This window comes from Camelus dromedarius, chromosome 23, assembly GCF_036321535.1.
Source record: "Camelus dromedarius isolate mCamDro1 chromosome 23, mCamDro1.pat, whole genome shotgun sequence".
In the NCBI taxonomy this organism is placed as follows: domain Eukaryota; kingdom Metazoa; phylum Chordata; class Mammalia; order Artiodactyla; family Camelidae; genus Camelus; species Camelus dromedarius.
In genome coordinates this window covers 32,100,535-32,120,649 of record NC_087458.1, presented here as the reverse complement: position 1 = coordinate 32,120,649, position 20,115 = coordinate 32,100,535, and the positions used below count along the sequence as shown (strand labels likewise).

At 40.2% G+C, this 20,115-nt stretch overlaps 1 protein-coding gene across 1 annotated transcript in view; it reads right to left on the bottom strand.

Moving 5' to 3' along the window:
- Window positions 1-1,417: 1,417 nt before the first annotated feature.
- The window catches only part of LOC135319022 (uncharacterized), an 80,082-nt gene continuing 61,384 nt past the window's right edge, over window positions 1,418-20,115 (bottom strand). Inside the window, exons 16-18 of the transcript XR_010377582.1 lie at window positions 19,872-19,995; window positions 3,832-3,919; window positions 1,418-2,621 (exon numbers count right to left, since the gene is read on the bottom strand). The gene's annotated coding sequence lies outside the window, so the exon portion shown is untranslated. The remainder of the gene's footprint in view (window positions 2,622-3,831; window positions 3,920-19,871; window positions 19,996-20,115) is intronic.

Below are 20,115 nucleotides of genomic sequence, written 5' to 3'. Positions count from 1 at the left end.
TAGAAACCACTCCTCTGTCCTTAAGAAGTGCTGCATATTTGTTCTATCTTTGGCTCAGGGATGGAGCATGTTCAAGTGAACTTTAACGTCTGCACAGATTTGACTGTCTTTCTCCAGTTTCACTTGTCCATTCTAAAGAGGCCTGAGCTAAGTCCATCCTCCGTAAGATCTATTCCCTACAGTGACAGCTCATTGAGCCTGCAATTAAAAGCCAACTGAACAATACTGTCTGTCCTCAGCTAAAAAGTTCACCCACACTTCACTGCTTTCTTAATCTCCTCTCCTGGCTAATTGCAACAGACCTACACCTCCCTCTACCAAGCTCCCCAACTATGTCAGTTTTTCTCCCCAAAGAGAAAGTAAGGTCCATAAATGAGGAGTCAACTCCATAGTCACCTCTGAATTCCTAGCATATAGTAATGTTAATAAATAGAACTATGTTTATGGCTTCTTTCCTTTAAAACATTTCCGGTTATTTGAATGAGACCTTGGAAGAGAGGTGTTTGCCGTCCAGTATCTTGATCCACAAGACTCTGGAGGCCTTTTTCGGAATGGCTGCTCACTGATTCATTCAAACCACAGCTTCTCATTCCAGGAGTAGCTGTGCTTCTCTGCCAGGAGTTTGTGGTCACTCTCATGCCAGAAGAGATTTAAACTCTATCCTTACTTTGGATTTATTATTTTTCCCCTCTTCCAACAAAATTGACTTTCCTTACTGTCTTGCCTTGAGGAATTTTTTTTTCCTAGTTCACCCTTTAATAAACCATGCTTCTCGGGATGGGCTTGGCCTTACATATGATCAGTCATCCAACTCCCAGTGTGAGAGGCTTCAGGCTCACCTCCTGCCCTACTGTCAAGGCAACTGAAACTCAGTACAGGAGCCAACAGGCACCCCAGGGCTTCTAAGGCTCATGTACCACCCAGAATCCCTGCTTTCTGGTTTGTCTTGGCTTCTGAGGATTTCCCCTCACTTTCTTGACAATTAGCTGTGCAGCTTGAAAGATGAGGAAGGAAGGTTTTATTTCTTAATCCGCATTTTAAGAAACTTGTGTAATGAAGGTTTTCACAAGTTTTAACAACCCTCCATTGCCGAGACAGAAAACACACTAGATATTTTCTAAGTTTAGCTATCATGTGTATTTTTTTCTTTTGTTATCTTAAATGCAAACAGACATCTTTTAATTAAAAAAAATTAAGGCCCCAAATAGGATACAGAAAGGGAATACAAAATTAAAGGGCAAAGACAGAAAAATGATAAATACTCTACAAGGTTAATATAATACTTACTCTATGGATCAGATCAGCAATTCTCAGTAACAGCTAATTGAAATATGACCATGAGGTAAAAGGTCTCTCTTGTCAGGAGATGGCAAATAGAAAATAGAATTAAATCAACAAACAAAAATTCTAAGTCTGGAGAGGTACAGAAGGCTACCAGCAAATTGTGTCATCTTCTGGAAAGGAGGGAGGCTCACCAGCACTTTACTGTGGAGCCTGAGCCCAGGGGAGGTCGGTGTAGTGAGCTCTGTAAGTACACAATTAGCAAAGTGGGTGATGAATAAAGAGACGTGAGCTTTGATGACAGAGATGATACTACTATTCACTTGTCCTGTAAAGTATGCCTTCACGTTCAGTGATCAATACCTCGGTGTATTCAGGGATTAAGATTATAGGAAAATTCACAGCCTGGGCCTAGACCTCCTCTTTGAGCTCGTGACACTGCACTTAGATGTCTCAAGGGCAACTCCAACTCCACCTGCAAAGAGCTGACTTCACGGTGCTCCTCCCATATCCGTCCTGCCCAGGGCCCCTGGTCGGGGGGCAAGGTCTCTCTGCCTCTCCCAGCTCAGGCCCATCACTCACAGATGTGACTGGACCCCTCCTTCAGGGCCCAGATTTCCTCATTCACCGAGTCCCACCACCCACACCTGTCCTACCAGATACTCACTGGCACTCACTCAGCAATGACTCTGTGCTGGGTACCATGCTGCACACTGTGCACATGTGATCTCACTGGATCTCCACAGCAGTCCTGGGAGGTCGGTACATCACTGCTTTTATTGATTAGATAAATTGTTTCTCTTCCTTGAGTGCATCATCCAAAGTGACACGGCTACTGAGCCACAAAACTGGGACTGAAAACCACTTGAAAATTCTACACTCCTACACCTGGCAGCCACCCTAATCTGACTCATCACATCACCTCCTGCTGAGCCTTCTAAATGTTTCTAAGCATTCTACAAGACAAAAGTGATCTACGAGAGCACCCCACTCCCCTGCTTAAAATCTGTCAATGACTGTCCACTACCCTTAGGAGAAAGCCCCACCGGGCCTGAGCACAGCCCAATGGCCCGGCATCCGCGTTCCCCGCGCGGACTCGCCGCCTCACCCACCACACAGATCTACACGTGCCGTGTCCAGGACAGGGATGCTGACTCCGTACAATCCGGGGCTCGTCTCACTCAAACAATGATCACCTTCTTCAGTGTTCACCCTCTTCACTGCTGACTCTCAGAAAAATGTTTTCTCAGGATGAATCAGTATCTTTTTCCTTACAACTTCCCGTCATTGATAATGAGCTCCACCCAAAAGAGAGAAGACTTAATTCTCAGTCTCCTTATCTGTAAAGTGAGAATAACAAGAAAATATGTGAGGTTTTAAGAGAAATAATATTCATGTGAGGCTGAGGGACAATTCCCAACATACAGTAAGCACTCAATATGTGCTTACTTATTATTAATAAGAATATAATGCATTCCAGCAACCTTAACTCAATGTTTTATGGCTATGTCCAACAGACTACAGACACACTGTTGGACGAACCGCTTTGAGCAGATCAGCACAAGCATACTGGGAAAGGTAAGCGCTGACTCCGGTTACAGCTGCAGCCACCCAGCACTACGAGGCGGGGGCAGTTTCTCAGACTATTACATGTTGCTTGAGCATTTAATTGTCACTAATGAATAAAGACAGGTGTTCTTTAGTCAAAGCTCCTGAAACATAAATCTTCAAAGATTGATGCAAATTAGATTTCAAGTACAACACTCTCTCTAGAAATTATTTGATAATAGTCTTAGCTACTCTGCACATCAAAAGGACATGTTCTTAATGTATCTGACTACACCGAAAGTGTAGTTTAAAAGAAATTAAGATGAAGCCATCCTAAATAAGCTCTCAGTATCATCTTCACAAAGCCCCACCCAAGGGTCTCATTTCTCACTTCCACATAGGTGTTCAGGTAGCTTAACCTGGGTCTTGGTTTCTTATGACACGGGGGTGGGAAGAGTTGTGGATAGATTTATGTTGCAAATATAAACCTAGTGTAGTTGCTGCGTAGAAATCCTAGAAATAAACAAATTGATATATAGTCCTACCCTCAAGAAGCTCAGACTTTCCATTTACAACAGCATTAAAAATAAAATGAGAGATACATTTAACAAAAATTTACAAGATTTGTACATTGAATATTTTGAAGTATCACCAAAACATTTTAAAAGATCTACATATATGGAAGACATCTCATGTTGATGGAATGGTAGACAATATTGTTAAAAATGTTAAGACTCCCCAAAGTGAGTTACAAATTCAGTGGAATCCCTATCAAAATTCCAGCTGACTTCTTTGCAAAAATTGAAAAACTTATCCCAAAATTCATATGGAAGGGCAAGGGGCCCAGGACAGCCAAAGCAATCTTGAAGAAGCAGAGCAAAGTGGGAGGACTCACTTTAAAGGGTACTAAAAACCTATAGTACTAAGTCAGTATGGTACTGGCATAAGTTTGGATAAATAAATCTATGAGACACAATAAAATCCCAGGGGGAAAAAACTTACATTTACAGTCAGTTTTCCACAAGGCTGCCAACAACACTCCATGGAAAGAATAGTCTATTCAACAAATGGTGCAGGGAAAGCTGGGTATCTGCAGGCAAAAGAATGAATCTGGAATCTGGACCCCCATATTTTATATAACAAATAAAAATTAATTCAAAATGGATCAGAGACAGAAACGTAAAAACTAAACCTATAAACTTTCTAAAAGAAGACACAGTATAAATCTTTGAGGTCCTAGGATAGGCTTTGGTTTCCTAGATACAATACGAAGAGCACAAGTGATAGACGAAAAAAGCAGATAAACTGGACTTCATCAAAATTAAAACCTTTTTGTTACAGAGGACATCATCAAGAAAGGGAAATGACAGGGGAAGGGGGTATCTCAACTGATAGAGGGCGTGCTTAGCAAGAAATATAAAATAAATCAATACATCTAATTACCTCACCTGTAAAGAAATTGTTTTAATGTTTAAAAGAACTAAAGTGAAAGCACAATCTGCAGAATAGGAGAAAAATTTTACAAAGCATGTATCTAATAAGAGATTAGTATTCAGGATATAAAACAAATGCTTACACCTGAACAATACAAAGAAAATCGACCCAATTTTTAAATTTTCCAAGGATTTAAAAAAATACACAAATGGCCAATAAGCATATGAAAAGAAGCTCAGCATCACTAGCCAAATCAAAATGAAAATGAGATCTTATTTTACAACCACCAGGATGGTTATAATCAAAACATGCACAATAACAAGTGTTGTTCAGGAGGCAGAGATACCTCATATGCGGCCAGTGGAAAGGGACAATGGTGCAGCTTCTTTGGAGAAGTCTGTTGTTTCCTCAAAAGGTTAGAGTTATATGGCTCATCAATTTCACTCCTACATGTAGAGTCATCCCTTAGTATCCTCGGGGGGTTGGTTTCAGGAACCCCCCATCCTGGATTCCATAATCCAAGGATGTTCGAGTCCGTTTACAATCAGCCATCTGGATCTATGAAGTGGAAACTACAGATATGGCTGGCCAACTGTACAGCCAACAGAATGAAAACATATTCTCACAAAAACTTGCACATCAATATACATGGCAGTATCATTCAGAGTAGCCAAAGGTTACAAAAAATATCCATCCATCAATGAACGGATAAACAAAATTACCAAGAATAGGCCCACAAACTTTTGGTCATTGAATCTTTGACAAAGGAGGTGAGAACATACAATGGAGTAAAGACAGCCTCTTCAGAAAATGGTGTAGGGAAAACTGGACAGCTGCATGTAAATCAATGAAGTTAGACTACTCCCTCACAGCATACACAAAAATAAATTCAAAATGGCTTAAAGACTTAAACATGTAGACAAGACACTATAAACCTCTTAGAAGAAAACATAGGGAAAACATCTGGCATACATCTCAGCAATGTTCTCCTAGAGCAGTCTACTCAAGCAATAGAAATACAAGCAAAAATATACAAGTAGGATGTAATTAAACTTACAAGCTTTTTCACAGCAAAGGAAACAGTAAGCAAAACAAAAAGACAACCTATAGAATGGGAGAAAATATTTGCAATAAATGAGACTGACAAGGGCTTAATTCCCAGAATCTATAAACAGCTTTTACACTTCATAAGAAAGAAAAACAAACAACTCAATCCAAAAATGGGCAGAAGACCTAAAGAAACTTTTCTCCAATGAAGACATACAAATGGCCAATAGGCACATGAAAAAATGCTCAATATCGTTATCAGAGAAATGCAAATCAAAACTGCAATCAAATATCACATCTCGCCAGTCCGAATAGCCATCATTCAGAAGTTCACAAACAATAAATGCTGGAGAGGCTGTGGAGAACAGGGAACCCTCCTACACTGTGGTGGGAATGCAGTTTGGTGGAGCCATTGTGGAAATCATTATAGAGGTTCCTCAAAAGACAAAAAATTGACCTCCCATATGACCCAGCAATCCCACTCCTAGGCACATATCCAGAAGGAACCCTAATTCAAAAAGACACCTACACCCCAATGTTCACAGCAGCACTATTTACAATAGCAAGACATGGAAACAACCTAAATGTCCACTGACAGATGCCTGGATAAAGAGGTTGTAGTATATTTGTACAATAGACTACTATTCACCCATAAAAAAATAATAAAATAATGCCATTTGTAGCAACATGAATGGACCTGGAGAATGTCATTCTAAGTGAAGTAACCCAGAAAGAGAGAGAAAAATACCATATGAGATCGCTCAGATGTGGAATCTAAAAAAAAAACAAAAAATGAAAAAACAACCAAACAAAAAGATAAACTTATCTACAGAACAGAAACAGACACAGAGACATAGAAACCAAACTATGGTTACCAGAGGGGAGAGGGTGTGGGAAGGAATAAATTGGGAGTTCAAGATTTGCAGATAGTATGTATAGAGTAAACAGCAAGTTTATACTGTATAGCACAGGAGAATATATTTAGTATCTTATAGTAACTTATGTTGAAAAAGAATATGAAAATGAATACAGGTATGTTCCTATATAAATGAAGTGTTGTGCTGTACACAAGAAACTGATGCAACATTATAAACTGACTAGAATTCAATGAAAATATTTTTAAATACACAAAAAAAGAAAAAAGATATTATCAAATCAAAAGAATAAATTACTGATTGAGGCTACAACATGTATGGACCTTGAAAGTTTATACTAAAATAAACCAGACACAAAAGGGCAAAAAGTGCCCTTTTAGGTGAACTGTCTCTAAGCGTTTATTGTACTATTCCAGTACATTTTCTGGAGGTTTGAAGTCTATCAAAATCAAAATAAAATGTATTATTCATTAAAAACATAAAATGATTCCTCACAGGAGGGCTTTAATTAATAAATGCATGTAAAGCTCCTGGAACAACAATTTGCATGTCCACAGAGAGTCACTGTTGTCACTGCCACTCAGAGGGTGGTGCCAGCGCTGTTGAGGGCTGACTCCACTCGCTCCCCTTCAGAGAGGAGTGAGGGCCTGGGCTCTGACAGGAAGGGTGACCATGAACATGGGTTAGACAGAGCCACTCCCCAGACTCTGCTTTACCCAGCTTTCTTATACAAACTGGTCCATCTAACATAAACACGCTACAGGGATGGATCTTACAACACAGGGAATATAGCCAATGATTTACAATAATTATAAATGGAACATAAAAATAAAAATTGTGCAACTATTGTACACCTGAAACTTATATCATATTGTAAATCAGCTATACCTTTATAAAAAATTAAAAAATAATTTAAAAATTTTATCACTTTAGTATTCAATTCGGTTTTTAAGTAACTACTAAACAGCTTAGAAAGTATAAAATATTTAAGTGTGATAAGTTTGTTTACATATTTATTTACTTTCAGCCTCCTGCTAAAAGAGAAATTAAACAATTTTTTTAAACACAGCTTAACAACCATAACAACAAAAAGACAAAAGTGAGAGTGAAGACAAAATGGAGATTGAATACTTAAATGAAACCAGGGGAAGGTAAAGTCATAAAAATGAATGCCATGAAGTTAGGGTAAGTGTTAAAGGCCTACTAGAAATTCAGCTGTAAGATTCTTGGCAGCTAAAGCAAAAAGTAAAAGATGATGGGACGGGTGGTAGAGCTCAGTGGTAGAGCGTGTGCTTAGCGTGCACGGGGTCCTGGGTTCAAGTGCCAGGGCCTCCACGAACAGATAAATACACCTAATTACCTACCCCCTAAAGAGCCCCAAAGAAAAGAAAAAGAGAAATTTGTTTCCAAAAAAATCCTGATATTAAATTTAGATTAAATACTTGAAAAAAATAAAAGAAAAATAGAAAAGATGAGTGACACAAGCGATAATGCCCGTTAGATAAATCTGCAGTGGCTGCTGGCAGGTCCCCATGTCCCACGTGGGAAAATCTGAAATATCCTTCTCACCACTCAGAGTCATCCTCAGCCCGCACCACCCCTCCCCCTGTTAAATACAGGAGCATGGGTAGGGCCCGGCCTTTGCTCTCTCTGTGTCATCACAGTGAGACAGAATGGAAGGGGGCAGAGCACAGCCATTCAAGGAAGGCCACAACAATTAACATCAAAATGGTGAAGGATTCAATCCCCAATAGGCCTTCAGGCTCAAGATGAAGAGATATAACTTCTAGCAGAGCTTGAGCTTCATTATACACCCATTGTAATAGTAACATGGTGAATTTACATGCCCCAAGGCACCATGGCCATCCCAAGGCTAGCCACAAAAGGTCACAGGGTGGGAAATGGCCAACTCCCTGGGAATCCCAGCCCCTTGCCCTTAGGTTGCTCAGTCTACTTATTAGCATATGAAACAACCAAGCCCAAGAAAACGAGCAACACAGCGCCACCTCGCGGTCACCACTCTCTCTCCCTCTTCCGAGAAGGCCCACACTCTGTCTGTGGAGTGTGTACCTACTTTTAATCTGAGCACCCGAACCCCACAACTCGTGGCCTTTCTCTTGCCTTTCAATGTGTCTCTGTGAATAAATCTACCATTACTCAACAGTGGCTTGCTCTTGAAATCTTTCCTGCAGGAAGCCAAGGACCCACGTCTGGTGGGGCACATTCCAGGGGCTCAACCAAAGCCTGGGACACAGCCCTTCTCATGCCCCACATCTGTTTTCTTGTATCAACAGGACTGGGATATGAAGGGAGTTCTGAGGCCCCAGCTAAGGGACAGAAGCAGCCCCCAGGGCTCAAAATGGCGGGCAGGCCCTCCCCCAGCAGGGTCCCTGAGGTCGGCCCTGTTCTCTGTGGTTCCCTGTTGTGCTGACCCCCTAGCCAGACAGCGTTCTCCTAGGCCTGTCCCCACAAAACCCTTCTCTCCAAAATACAAGCACATCATGTCACAGCCCTCTTATTCAACCAGAAAGTTTTCAGCGCACTTTTTCCTTCCATAGTAAAGAATCTATCTGTCCTCCCTCCCATCCCACCACTTCTTTCTTTGTGAGAACTCTGTACTCCTCACATACCATCCTGAACACCGCTGCCTTGCTAGCTGGGACCGAGATGCTTCAGTCTCACACAGCCTGCGTCCTTTCACTTTCCCCTTTCTACCTTAAAAAGCCTTTCCTGTGTCTCCCACCCCTCTGATTCTGAACTTCACAAAGTGCTGAGTTTGCAGTCACTGTGTGCATACCTCCCAGGTTTTGGCTAGGTTTCCTTCAAAAGATCTTCACTAAGGAGCTGCATCAAGAAGTTTAAAGAGGCTATTCTTACATCTGAGCTGAGGAGCCTGCATAAAATTTAAATGGCTTTGAAGAGAGAGTTAACCAGGGACAGAGAGGCCGCAGGTCCTAGTGAACAGTGTCATGAGGCAAAATGTTCTTCAAAGGCTCAGAGTGGCTTCTGAACACGGAGTCGGCAGGGAGGAGATGCCAGGCAGTGAGTGGGGTGAGTGACACTGGGTACGCTTCCCAGCTGGGGAAGAATTGGATTTTGTTCTAGTTTTCCAAACAATTTCTGACTACCTTTTTCTCTTATTGTCACATACCATTTCCTACGAATTAAGAAAAATCAATGTCAGTCATTTGTGCCACTTGGTAGAAGCTACACGATGCCATTCAAAGGGCTGGGATATAACAGCCACACCAGTCTAGGTTGAAAGACCAGTGGGGTTATTTCCAAGGTAATCACGGGCATGCAACAAACTCCCCAGCTTCAATTACCTCATCTCAAATGTGAGGCCAATAAAACTACCAAGCAAAGTGCGTGATGATTATGGCTGAAATCTGTTTACTAGGTAAGTGCCCGTAAGAGCTGCCGCTGAATGGGGAATGAGTATGATCAAAGAGGCCAAGTCAACCTGGTCACACGCGCCCTGCCTTCCTGCGTTGGTGCAGGACCGGAGTTTGTTTAGCTGAGATGAACGCCCCCAGAGCAGCCCCGAAGGGAAAGCTCCCAGCTCTGCGTGGCGAGGCGTGTTCCTTTCCTTCTCAGAGCTGATCACAATTTGCAGTCTTCTGTTTTTACATTTATCCCCTTAGTACCTGCCTCCCCTCCGGAGTTTTGCTTAAGCAGCACAGGTCCAGGTTTGTGTTGCTGCCTACTGGATATTCTGGGCTGGGAGACAGGCGACCCCACGTCTGGCTCTGGGGCTGAACCGAGAGGGCAGAAGGCCCAGGGGCCCATGCTGAACCGAGGCCCCAGCACCCAAAATTATGGTCTGACTTTGGGCAAATTACACAGTCTTCTTTACCCTGAGATTCCTCATCTGTCCATGAAAATAACTGCCCATGGCATATAGAGTTTCAAGGATTAAAGGAAATCACCAAATTCACAACCTATTCAAGGGGCTACCAGTGCATCCTCAACAGGCACATGCTACCTTTACGGCTGTGACACACGCTAAGCGGGGCGGACAGACACAGTGAACACTGCTAAGTGCCTGTTTGTTAAGTGTTTCAAGAGTGTTATAATACTGTTTACAACTTACAACAAACCCAGGAAGAAACGAATATTATAATGCACATTTCACAGATTCACCAACAGATTAAGGGAGGTTACACTCTAGTCCAAGGCCCTTTGGTGAGGAAATGGCGATTTAAACCTGTATCTGAGCCCAGGCCTGGGCTACATCTCTCTCCAATCCACCTGTCCATTACACAAGTTTGCACAGGCCAGCTCTTAAATGCAATGTGTGCCACCGTTTGTCAATGTTTGTTAGTTACCATAAACTGCTCTCAGAAACCGCTACAGAAAAGACAGGTGGACCCACATCCCTGCCAACAAAGTAGAGGAATTCTGCCTTGCCTTCTCCTGTAATGTGCAGAAACCCTTCCCTACACCACCAAATTCAAATGTATGCTTCATCCGTGTTTATGTTTGCACACGGAATATTAAAGTAGAAGGTACCTGCAGTAATTCTATCTCGGTTCCTTTCCACGTATCCAGATTATCCACAATCAGTCTGTGAATGAAAATACTACAATGTGAATGAAAATACTGCAACCATGTCAGGAAACAAATAATGCTGAAACCAAGTCATCAGCGGCTGCCGCCATCCCCCAGCGAGGACAGGCCTGAAGACCAGCCTCTACAGCCACTCACAACAGTGCCCTCTGAACAGAATGAGAATAATACAAGACAGGATACTTGCCCTAGATAGCTAGGTGCTTGTCTAAAGAATGAATCCAGTGAGCCCAAATGATACATAGAAAATCACTAAACTCTTTAACTTGACATACCTGGCTTTTTTTAGATAACAATGTTTTATTGTTCCAACAACCTGGTCTTTGTTGTAAAGCTCCTATATATCCTAGCTCCTCCCCAACCTCTTCGGAGCAGTCCCTCAGAGAGATCTGAGAGGCTGTCATCCCGGATCGAGTCCTCCCGCCAAATAAACATAACTCTTAACTTTTAGGCTGCACATGTATTTCAGTCAACAGTTTTGGACACCATGAAGGGACCCAGAGCAGACTTTCTCCACCTGAACTCTCCGAGTATCCGGACCTTGGTATCAGCAGTGGCCCTTTGTGCCCATCCACATCCTCGGGGAGTCCAGATGAATTTGGGTGAGTCTATCTTGGTTCTCGGATCTCCCATATTGGCTGATAATCCTGAGTTTTATTTGGCGGTGTATCCAGGTACCTGGCCCTCCAGTTGAAAGATACTGGGGGGGAATAACCCACCCAGTGGAGACATACTGGGTGGGGCCTGGTTGAAAGATAACGGGAAACACCCATCTTTAGGAGACTTCCAAGGTGGGGCTGGTTGAAAGATACCAGGAAAATTCCCAGTGGAGACATCCAGAGTGGGTCCATGTTGAAAGACACTGGGGTCAGGACTGAGTGGTTAGGTAAGGGGCTGGTCTAATGTTTTCCTCAATTTGGTTACCTCCATTGAATTTTTCAGAATAAAAGTAAAACTCTTATGAGGAACCTTTCAACTCCAAAAATGGGACCCCCTTCCTGGCTGGTAACAGTTTTCTCGGATGACTGAGAAACTTGCAGGAGTGATATAGGCAAAGACTTCATGCCATAGAGTTGTCCCTGCGGGAAAGCCTACTAGCAATTTTATTCTGACAACCCTACGTTAGAATGGGGAATAGAACTTTCAAAAAAAAAAAAAAAAAAAAAAGAAAGAAAGAAAGGAAGAAAGAAAAGGAAAGAAAGATAAAGAAATGACAGATTGCCAGCCTCCAACTAATACCCCAGCCAGGATTATATACATACAAAACTTACAAATTTAATTGGGAATTAAAAAAAAAATCTCACTCTTAAAGTAACTAAGCAGGCCTGATAAAAACATTTTTTGGAATTCTGGACTTATAAAAACCAAAACCCTTTTAGGGGGAACTTGGATTTCTCTTCCTGTGTCCTTGAAATATAAACGTTTTATCTTTCGCTGGATGTTTTATGTGTGTGTATGTATGTATATATGTGTTTCCTTTTTGTTTTTAATGGAAAATTTGGACTCTGCCATGCAAAAGGTACAAGTATTGTGTACATATGGTGGCCACACAAATAAATTGGGATTCTCAACAATCCTTTGTACCAATTTTCAGGCATTTTGCCATCTTAACCTTTGTTGCATCAGTCTGGACCATGAATTGCTTTACCTTTTGAAGAGTAAACTTTTGAATTTTATTTAGGCAGCACCCCTACTCTCATTTGGAAAAGCCTCTTCATCTTATTCGTTTAAAATCATTATATATATATAAATTGATGGCTATATGATGGATCCCTTAATTTGGAAAACCTTTTAAATTGGTGAGAGTTGAAAGAGCTCTCATTATAAACAGCCGTTTTATTGGTACCTATTAAAATCAAGTTTAAAGGTAGAAAATATATCTAATGGTTAATCTAAGAACTTATTTTACAAAAACTGGTTTAAAAAGCTACATTTATGTTTTTCCTTTCCCATTAATGGTTTTAGAGATGTTAATAAAATCTAAGAATAATTAATGTTAATTAGGTTGAGTAACTGGAAAAAAGAATGTAAAAATGTCGAAAGACTTTTTTCTTAACGGAAAAAAAAGAAAGATAAGGGGCTTATCCAAAATGGGTAAATTTTTTTGATGGTTATTTTGAATGAGATAAATAAAATGGACATTTTTGGATTTAGAGACAAGGTTTTAATACTACACTACGTAAAGTTAAAAAAAAAAAAGTGGCCAAAGAGATCACCTACTGCCCCCCAAAATTAAAGTTCAAACAAGTCCGTTTTATTTACCCCAGTTTAAAATGTATGTATTTATAGGGATAGATACATATAATATATTTAGACTGTGATATTTGATCAATGACTGGGGCAACAGACCAATTAATCAAATTAAAAGTTGAGAAGGGCCTAAGTTCTTAGGCTCAAACTTGGGGATCCCAGAGACTTTTCTATAAAATTAGATACAGTGAAAAAAAAAAAAAGAAAGAAAAGAAAAGAAGAAAAAGGCTTCTGGCATTCCTTCTAGAAATAAAAATTATTGATTAAACCTAATAAATATTAAAATTAAAGGTATAAGAGTTAATAAAATTGAGATAAAAGTTTGTAAATTTGGTATGTTTAAATGGGCTTTATATAAACTTTTTGCTTAATTATGTTGTGGGATAGATATGTTTCAATGGAAAAACGCTTCCTCTTCTTGGTATTACAAGGCTGGGCACATTTCTGTCCCTCAGAAAATATTAATTGAACAAAATAAAGGAAACCAATAGAGTTACATGAGCCGTCCAATATAATGTAAAACTAAAAACTAATATTCAGTGGCTAATAGAAAAATATAATAAGAGGTTTACCCTGGGTTTAACTTATAACTCAAGGAAAAGAGACCTTACTAAATGCCTTATGCAAGCTTTGGAAGACAAGATAAATTGAACCTTAAAGTTTTAAAACATGGAATTCTTGGTTTACAGCTCTTCTCACTGATACAAAAAAGCCAAATAAGGAGATACAATTGGGCCTGCGTGACAGAGCAGTTCTCTGGGGAACTGGAAGTGTCTGTCATTTTCTTGCAGATCAGAAATGTATATACAGCAAACAGTGACCTACGACTGAGCCTAATTAGCTCAATGAGAGAAAACTTAAGGCCAAAGAAATTTTTGGCATTTTAGAGCTCAGAACTCTGATGGGTCCGTCAGACTTTGTCAAGAAATCTTAAATGTCTTTTTCATAAATAGTAAGCCTTAGTGATTTGAGCAAGCAAATTAAGCTTACTCCAACTATTATTATACCTATCTTATAAGTAAGTTTTAAAGTGAAGCTATGAGATCTCTAACTTTGGTCTGTTTATAAGCCTGAGTACACATTATAGATGTGAGATATTTCTACAGCTAAAAAAAAAAAAAAAGTCAAAGAGCTCTGCTTAATTGACGTAAAAAGTAATAGCTTACAAATTAAGTATTTTTAAAATAAAAACTGACTAAGTTGACCTTCAGGTTCACGTGAACTGGAAAATATTCAATATTAAGATAACACTTGGTATTGTTTAGTTTAAGTATGTTCTAATTAATATAGACATCTTTAAAGTCATCAATATTAAGTATAATACTTTTACTGTACCTAGGTTTAATGAAAGTCAAATAAGATCCTGTTATATATGTTACAGATTTGTCAAAAAAAAATAATAGTAATGTGGTGTGATAAAAATTGAAGTAAATTAAATGCAAATGAGATGAGAGTTTTGGGTAAATTTTTTAAAATATATATTTAAAATGTATGCTTAAGATAATCTCTAAATGTTTGGTATCTAAATTCTAGAGTTGTGCTAAATTAAGTTAAATGATAGGATTTTATTTAATAGCTATACCATTTTCAGATAAAATAAGATTGAAATATGAATTACTTAACATATGACTTCCTCTTACAGAGAAACTAAAGGTGTTTAGAAATATTAATAAATGCTTGGTGCCACTCTGAAATAGTCTCTATTATTAAGGGAAAGATCTCAGTAACCTAGGAAGGTAAGATAAATGTGTAAAGGAAGATATAAGGAATGGAATTATATTTTGTTAATGAAAAATAGTGACTTTGTCCTGAATCTGGTTACTTCTGAATGGAAGAAAAAATAAGGGACACACTAATACGAGTATAGAAAGCTGGGGAAGGCTTGTGGAAGAGGAACCCTGAGGAAAGAGTTTTGTACGTGGTCAGAATTGGCTAAGTTTAGAATCAATTTGTGCAAAGTAAATGAATCTTAGAAGTAAGCTGGTACAAGACTACATTTGGTTTTCTCTCTGTTAAGGGGACAAATTTTTCTTAAAATATTAATCCACCTTCAGTAACAAATTGTAAAGCTTCTTATGCGAATTAAGTGATCTGTTGTGTCTTTACCTTTGAAATATTTTCTTGTTAATGAGTAAGTACTACTTTACAGTGATCTATACGTTTATCTGATCAAGTGTTTTGAAAACTTTTAACAAGCTCCCCAAATATCAATTTCTCATTAAAATTCTTTTAGTCTCCAGTTAACTATGGGATGCTACAAAGGGTCCCTGAAACATCTCAAAGAGAGATTTTAAAGTAGTAAGTTTCATTTGGCATGTTAACTAACATGGGAAGTATTGTCAAATGAATAATAAATCTTCCTAGGTTGTATTGTATAAGAAAATATTATTAATATAGATATTCTAGAAATTATATGGACTCCCTAACATTCTGGTATATCTGAAATGTTACCAGTCATAATTCTGGTTATTGTGACCAGGTTTCTTTATAGATTACAGTGTAATGTTGTTTAACCATGCTGTTAATTCTGTTGTCATTTATAGGCAGGTAATTGTTTTCTTCTGATAATTTTGCAAGATACTCTCTCTTCAAGGAGATTTACTGATTTCTAATAAATTTCAAACTATAGCACTGAAATAAACTGGGTAAGAAATTTTAAAGGTCTAATGAAAACTCTGATTAAAAGAATTAGTTACGTGGGACCAAATAAACTGATGAATATGGTTACAATTTTTGATTTTGTCTGAAATACTAGTGGCTTTTAACCTGTTTACCAGACATAAAGAAACTCTTCTCCTTAAACTAGTTATGATTCACGTCAATTTGATAAATTATACCTATGTAAGCAGACTTAGAACAGTTATCTTTTCTCTCTATCTGATCCCTCAAGAGACTAAAATCTTTAAGTTCCCCAGTGGCTCTATGAGATAAATTAGGAAGATCGTCTCCTAACAGGTATAGGAACCTCAAAGTATTTTAAGGACTTCAAAAAGAAAAGAATTTACCTAAATCTGTTAGGCAGAAATCTATGACAAGCCCTTGACGGGGCTTTCCTGGCCTTAGCAAACCTTATTAACATTCTAGCTTAAAGGTCCTTATTAAAAGTTCCAACACAGCCAATTTAAAAGAGCCTATATGATCAAATAATCAGACTTAACTTGTAAACAAATTCACCTTGATTTGACTATATTTGATAAAAATGAGGGAACTTTAGAGAGAAAAAGATTATATTTTAGTGGATATTAAATTCTCGTTTTGTTAATTGAGGTCTATATTTAGTAAGACACTTCCCAGATCATTCCTTGCTGTCATGTTACATTGCTGCAAAGTTTAATTGAATTATTAAAAGGACACTGTATGTTTCTTTCTGAAGCTTAGTAATATATCCTTGGGTAAAGATCCAATGCCCCATGACATGCGGCCAGGGGATTATACATACTGGAATAGGCATGACTTTAAAAACTGTCTCCAACATGAATGGAAGGACTCTATCAGGTACTCTTAACTAGACCATACACAGCAAAGCTGAAGGAAACTGACTTTCAGATTCATTTCCAATCAGAAAGAGCCCCTGCAGTGCACTGGCCTATAGAGCACTGCTCACCTTAAAACAAGGCCCAAATGGAGAAGAAGCTACCAGGCCAGGATGAGAAGACGACGACATATCAGGTAGACAGCTGACCCAAGACACCAAATCAGGCCTGTATACCAATTACTTTGATAATTTCTCCTACCTTTGATTATGAACTACTCCAATTGTTAAGTTTATGGTAAATTACCTTTGTCTAGTACTTCTGTGTTACCTTGGTGGGTTTCCCTACTCCAAGGCTCTAACTAGATAGCCCTCAGAAACGTTATTCTAAAAAGGAAATTATAGTTCTGTTTAGGCCACTGTTGATCTTACAAGGTGGGAGACCTCACCTGGCCAATTAATACCTGCTCGAAGCCTGACCATAAATACGAACTTTCTCGTAAGATCACTCAAACTCAGTCAGAAACACAAGAAAAATTTTAACCCAAAAATATAACTCCTTGACTATTAAATTCTTAATCGTGACTTTATTAACGTTACTAGCTCTATTACTTATATCCTGTCTATTTTATAAGATTGTTTTCTCTTACATTTCCCAAAGTGTAGCTAGGCCTACAACAAGATTGATGATGGCAAATCATATTGAAGAAATACATAAAATTTATAACCCTGCATAAAATAATTATAACAGTGTGATTCTAGGTATGGGAATGAGCAATGAAGGGTAAACATTTCCTGGATCATAACAGACTAGTAAGACAGGCCATCCAGAGAACTTTTAGTATCAACAGGGCCTGATAAAAACACCTAACACCTTGAATGGCAGGTCAGAAGTTTCTTCAACCTGAACTAGGAATGAGCCTTCATAGCACCCTGGGACAAAATTGGTCATGAAATATCTCTCAAAATATTGGTCGAATTTAGGACCAAGGGGGAGCACTGTGAATGAAAATACTACAATGTGAATGAAAATACGGCAACCATGTCAGTAAACAAAGAATGCTGAAACCAAATCATCAGCAGCTGCCACCATCTCCCAGGGAGTACAGGCCTGTGCATCCAGCACCCTGCTCAGAGGCTCTTCCTCCCCTGCAGGAACACGTTCCCACTCTCCGCAGGGACACCCCCACAGGGAAGCCCTCTTTTCGCCCTCAGCACAGCAAGTGTCCCAGGCCACAACCCGAGCTGCCCCATTAGGACTGCGGGTGCCCAGGTTTGCTAGTCAGACCAGCAGCCTCAGAGCCAGGGTTTATGCCCGGGTCACCCTGCAAACCTACTGCCCACCATACAGCCCCCAGCCAGCAGGTCACCTGGAAGTCGCAGCAAGTGCCCCACCCAATCCCGAAGTCTCTTCATTTGCCAGCACCGCTGATGACTGGTCTCCAAACTTTGGTCAGTTTTGCACAAAACAGCAGCTTCCACTGTGAAGCAGGGGGTTTTCTCTTCTGCTCCCCATCCTTACTGGACACGTCAAGGGAAACCAAAAGGCCTTTTCTCAACCCTTTTCTGATGACACCCTCCCACCCACAATATTCACATGCTCAAGAGATTTGGGTCCACGTGGTTTTGTTTCCCATACGCTAAGTGGCTCAAAACACTGCGGGATTCTTTCCCTTTTGAGAGTATTAGTTTGTACTGAGTTTATCGGCTTTAATCACTTTTTGTGTCTCTCTTCAGTGTCCCTAGCAGTTGCCACTTTTTACTCCCTTCAGCAGCCTCCCTCCCAACATCTAGTCTAGGAAATCAGCTGTGATGAGGGGTCCGGGGGCAGTCACAGAAGATGGAACTAAGGCACAGACTGGCGACATAATTTGCCTGAGAAGATCAGCTTCAAGCCCCAGCACTGTGTGTCACGTCCCTCTGTTTAACTCTTATGCTATACTAGTTAAATTTTTATAGATTATGGTTATAAAGAGATGAGGTATCAAAATACATACAAGGACACACATCAACTCTATGATGTTCATTAACTCTACTGTTTTGTTTCTATTCTTTTTATTTCTGTTAAAAAAAATTAGGAAACTCTGCAGTCAATATAGCAAAATGTTAATGGGTTTTAAATCCAGAATGTAGAGACGTAAGTGTATCATTAATCATAATTATTTGTATGCTCACAAAATGATTTGACAGTCTCTCTCCCCTCCCGCTACTCGTTACTGGCTCTCACCTGAGCTCCCAGACCACACATCGAACAGCCTTTCACTTTACCCACAGCTGAACACATCAGTTTTCCCCCAGAGCTCCCTCTGCAGCTTTCCCTCCTCAGAGCACAGCAGGACCATCACTTACCTCATTAATCCACCCAGAAACCTGGGCCTAACTCCAACCTACCTTCACAGACATCATTCATCCTTTCCTTTTTACCATCTAAACATGCCTAAAGTCTGTTCGTTTTTTCCCAGTGACTGTCCCACTGACTGTCCCACCGCTCAGGTGGAAGCCACCAACACTGCACTCCTGGACTCACGAGGCTCACATGTGGCCCCACAGCCGCTCTCCAATACTAGACACAAAAGGGATATTGTCACTCCCGTGCTTTTATGACTCTTTCCAAACCTACTGTTCTTAGAAGAAACTCCAAGTTTTTCACCTGGTGAAGGTGTTTGCCATGAAACTTTGAGCTCAGGAACGGCAGGACCCCCCTCCTTCTTGGCCCTCCCCTTTCCCCAAGGCCCAGCCCTCTCCCCCTCAGCCCCGCCCTCTGGCACAGGGCTGGCTCAGGATGACCTGCTGAGCTACACCAGCCTGTATTCTAACCCTGGTCTTGGGTTCTTAGCAAACTGCTTCACTTATCCATACAAATCCAAGGTAGATTAGATAGATTTTAGATGTTGAGCTGGACTATTGATTTGGGGATTTTGCACTAGCAACCTGCAAGTACATTTTCTAATGATTCTGTCTTCTTAAAACCACACCCAGGTTTTAGTAGTATTTGTGGAATGTCTTTGGAGTAAAAGGGACTGTACTTTAACAGACTATATGTTTTATAACATGAACAACCCGGACAGGGTCACAAATGGAATCGCCTCTCACAAGTGACAGAAGACAGGTGAGAGGCACAAAGCAACAGGTCTCAAAGATTGTAAGAGCAAAGTTGTTTCGCCAACCCCCCAAAAATTCCTGAAAGAACCAAAAATTCTGAATTTTGAAAGTAAAAGGCTATCATATATAGAAATAAAATAAATGATCCTCTTCATCAGTGTTTCAAGATCTGACTCCAGATATTTTAGCAGGCCATACTGAATCCTAGCACAGAAAAATCAGATGGACTAGTGGTGAGTAAGGTCCAGGAAAACGGCAGTAATTCCTCCACTTGTGTAAAGACATACACTCACCTGCCGAAGGTGAATGTAGAACGCATTCTGGAGAAATTTGGAAGCTTCCAGGGTCCGCTTCTGAATGGCAAGGACACGGACAGCTTGGGAGCATGCTTCTAACTCAGTCACCGGCATTCTTACACTGCAGGGGGAAAAGGAGGCCCTCAGTCGAGAGCAGAGATATTCCTGTCGTGTCTCCCAGGCCGCGCCTCGGGGACTCAGTGCCCTGCAGCAGCCCGGCCCCAGGCGAGGACACGCAGCG